The following is a 4,838-nucleotide window of genomic DNA, read 5'->3' on the forward strand; positions in this document are numbered from 1 at the left end:
CTTCGGAAATGAAGGAAAAATCGAGGTGAGAATACCCTTTGGAAATGAAGGAAAAATTGATGTGCAAATACCCTTCGGAAATGGAGGAAAAATCAAGGGGAAATTACCCTTCGGAAATGAAAGAAAAATTGACGTTCTCCAGTGAGGATGCACTAAGATAATTTGTAGTCAGGACACCTGGTTTAAAAGATGCTAAAGCAAGTTCTTCAGCCTAAGAGAAGATACCAGAGGAAAACCTACAACCAAGAAGGAAGAAAGGGCAAGACAAGCAGTAAATATCCAAGGAAACACAGCATACTATTGTTCTCCTCTTTACCTCGAGTGACTTTTCTTGCTCTGAGTCTATTTTGTCTAACATGAATAGAGCTGTTTGAGGATTTTTGTGTAACTGATGTTGGTCTGATAGGTCTTTTCCCATCCTTTTACTGTGAAATAGTCTATATCATTACATTTAAAATGGATTTCTTGTAGACAGCATGTAGATGAGTCTTTAAAGTACATATGATGGTTGAAAGTGACAGTGAACAACATTATGTGGTGGAATTTTCAATATGTGCAGACGTGATATGGTGACTGCGACAAAGGGCACAGTGAAGGGGCCTCGGTGGGGACAAGATCCCAGCATTCCAGCCAGAAGTGGTAAAATATTAATTCTGCATAGACTGGAAAGGTGAGGAGGAGTTAGAATGTATATTGCAATCCTTAGAATGATAATACACAGAGATAGAATTCAAGGAACCATATAAATCAAAATGAAATATTACAAAATATCCCAATAATCCAAAAGAAGGCATGCAAAGGGGGAAAGAGGAAAAAATCAGAGGCACCAAATAGAGGACATGCAAGAAATGCTGGACCTGAATTCAGATACATCAGTAATGAATATAAATGTAGATGATCTAAACATACTGACTAAAGGCAGAAATTACCAGACTGCATAATGGCAAGTCTTATCTACAGGCTATCTACAAAAACCCTCTTTAAATACAACATATAGCCAGATTAAACATAAAAGGATAGAAAAAGATATGCCAAGCAAACACTAATTAAAAAAACTGGAGTGACAAAGCAGATTTCAGAGCAAGGAAAATTACTAAAAGAGGGATGTTGCATAATGACAAAGGGTCAACTCCCCAAGAAGACCTAGTAATCCTAAATACATATGCACCCAACAAGAGGGCTTCCAAATACACAAGACAAAGATGATAGACCTGAAAGGGAACAGGCAGCTCCACACTGGGATTGGTGACCCCAGCATTCCCATCTCAGTAGATTGGGGCTGCCATGTTAAAATACCACAGACTGGGGCCTTAAAGGGCTAAAATTTGTTTTATTTGTTTTCTCACCATTCTGGAAGCTGAAGGACCAAGATGAAGGCTAGTGAGGTTGACTTCTCAGTGTTCTCACGAGGTAGGGGTTGACTTCTCGGTGTTCTCACGTGGTAGGGGTTGACTTCTCAGTGTTCTCACGAGGTAGGGGTTGACTTCTTGGTGTTCTCTCATGGTAGGGGTTGACTCTCAGTGTTCTCATATGGTATTTTTTTGTGCTGGTGTGGAGAGTGAATGATTCCTGGCTTCTTTCCATCTTTTTATAAGGACACAAGTCCTATTGAGTCAGGCCCCCTCATATGACTTCTTGCAACCATAATCACCTCCTTACAGGCCCTGTCTCTAAACACAGTTACATTGGGGGTTAGGGCTTCAAAGTGTGAATTTTGTGAGACAAAATTCAGTTCATAACAACTCCTCTCTCAGTAGCTGATAGAAAAGTGGATAGTAAATTAGCAAGGATATTAGCAAGAACTGACCAGCTCCAGGAACCAACTGGACCTAACTAACATTTATAAAATGTTCTGCCAAACAACATCTACATTCACTTTCTTTTTGGTGATAAAATACATGTGAACAAATTTACAATAACAAAAAACCTACAGTGGAGTGAAACTGGAAATCAGTAACATGAAAATGCCTAGAAAACCTCCAAATAGGTGGAAATTAAACAACACACTCCCGAGACAATGCAAATGTCGAGGAGGATGGCTCAGAAAAACTGGAAATCACTTGAACTGAATGAAAATGAAAAATACAACATAGCAAAATGAAACAGGGCTTAGAGAGAAATTTACAGAACTAAATGCTTATATTAGAAGCATTTAGTTAGAGAAGAATAAAGAAATGCTAATACTAAAAGCAGAAGAAAATTATAAATCAACAATCTAAGCTTCCACTTTAAGAAATTAGAAAAACAGGAGCAAATTAAACTGAAAGCAGACAGAAGGAAGGAAAGAGTAAAGATAAGAGAAACCAATGAAATAGAAAACAGAGACAACAAAGAAAAATCAATAAACTAGAGGCTGGTTCCTTGAAAAGAGCCGTAAAATTGATAAAGCTTTAACCAGACTGATTAGCGAGGGAGAAAGAGAGAGAAATTACCAGTATGAGTAATGAAAGAGGATATATCACTATTGACCCACAGACATTAAGAGGGCAAAACACGAACATTCTGAATTACTCTGTGCACATACATCTGACAACTTTGAAGAAATAAGCCAATTCTTTAAAAGCCACAAACTACCAAAACTCACTCAACAAGAAATACATGGCCTGAACAGCCCTTTTGTATTAAAGTAATGGAATTCATAGCAGAAAAACTTTCTGAAGATGAAAATTCCAGACACTGATGGTTTCATTAGCAGATTTTACGAACATGTAATGAAGAAATATTACCAATTCTGCACAATCTCCTCCAGAAAATAGAAGAGAAACACTTCCCTACTCATGTTATGAAAACAGCATTACTCCAGTGCCAAAGCCAGACAAACAACAGTACGAGAAACAAAACTACATACAAATATCTCTCATGAACATAGATGCAAAAGTAAGTAATATAGAAGAACCAGCACAAGTTGTGACAGTAGCATGCAAGGCTAAACATTTGAAATTCAGTCAGTACTCTCCACTGTATTGACAGACCAAGAAGAAAACACACTTGATCATCTTAAATGATGCAAAAACAGTGACAAAATTCAAGAATCATTCATGGAAAAAGTCTCAGCAAACTAGGAGCAGTGAGGAGCTTCCTTAACCAGATGGAGCGTATCCATTAAAAACCCAACAGATGATATCACACACAGTGGTGAAAAACTGGATACTTCCTCCCTAAAATCCGGAATGAGAAGAGGCGGTCCCCACTCCCATCCCTGCCAACATCATCCTGAAAGTGCCAGCTAGTGCAATAAAGCAAGAGAAGGAAGTAAAAGGCATTCAGACAACAAAGAAGAAAGAAAACCATCTCTATTTACAGAGAGCATAATTGTTTATGTAGAACATTCCGAGGAATTTACCGGAAAAAACACACAAACCTCACCTGTAACTAGTCCATGAGTTCAGCAGTGTCGCTGGATACAAGATCAGCACACACGTGTCAACGGCGTTTTTATCTAATTACAGTGAACCCGTAGGAATTGAAGTTTAAGTCTCAGTCTCACTGATAGCCCTGCCAAGACAACGAAACACACACACACTTAACACAACGCAAGTAGATGAATAATGGGCAAAAGAGGGAACAACTCATTCACCAAAGACGTTTGCATGGCAGATAAGAACACGAGCTGCTCGACATCGTCAGCCACGAGGGAATAAAAACATACACCACTTGCGCGTGGAACCATGACACACCTCTGAGAACAGCGCAAGGAAAAGGCAACACGTGGCCACACCCAGCGCTGGCGAGGACGCGGAGCCCCCAGCTCTCCCGTGCCGCTGCTGGGGGTGTGACGTGCGGCAGCTGCTCCAGACGACAAGGTGGCAGTGTATTTTAACATTATGTCTACGCTTCCCTCAGGATTGAGCACCCCCCTGCCTGGACATGCACTCTGGAGAGATGAAAGTTTATTTCACGGGAAAATCTACACATGACTATCTAGAGCGGCTTCACTCCAGGAATTAGAAAATGAACTGTTTACTTGAATCCAATGAATATTCACCAAAACAACCAATCAACTGACAAATGTGTAAACAACAACACTGAGACCTACGCGAAACAAACAATACCTGCTTACATATTTTAATTGTTTGCCCGTTTTGCCTCTGTGGACTTCCATTCCAATTCTTTATCCTTACAATACCTACGACTGTTTCTATTTAAGGTGTTAAATGAAACGTTTGACTGATCAAATAACTGATATGACATTTATCTTACTTTACTTTTAAAATTTCAACTTTTATTTTAGTTTTAGCAGGCACCTGTGCAGATTTGTTACATGAGAATATTGTGTGATGCCGAGGTTTGGAGGACGCGTCCCATCACCCAGATGGTGAGCATCATACCTGAAGGAAGTTCTTTAATCCCCCATCCCCAACCCTCCAGAAGGCCGCAGTGTCTTTTGTTCCCATATTTTTGTACACGTGTCCTCAATGTTTAGCTACCACTTGTAAGTGAGAACATGCTGTATTTGGTTTTCTGTTCCTGCATTAATTTGCTTAGGAGAACAGCCTCCAGTTGCATCCATGTTGCTGCAAAGGACACATTTTCATTCTTTTCATGGCTATGTAGTGTTCCCGGTGTATACGTACCACATTCTCATTCTTTCCATGGTTGCGTAGTATTCCACGGTGTATACCTACCACATTGTCATCCTTTTCATGGCTGCTCAGCATTCCACGGTGTATCCCTACCACATTTTCATCCTTTTCATGGCATGGCTGCGCAGCACTCCACAGTGTATGCTGACCACGTTTTCATCCTTTTCATGGCATGGCTGCGCAGCACTCCATGGTGTATACCTACCATGTTTTCATCATTTTCATGGCATGGCTGCGCAGCACTCCACGGTGTAT

The sequence above is a fragment of the Piliocolobus tephrosceles genome, chromosome 4 (genome assembly GCF_002776525.5).
Source record: "Piliocolobus tephrosceles isolate RC106 chromosome 4, ASM277652v3, whole genome shotgun sequence".
Classification (NCBI taxonomy): domain Eukaryota; kingdom Metazoa; phylum Chordata; class Mammalia; order Primates; family Cercopithecidae; genus Piliocolobus; species Piliocolobus tephrosceles.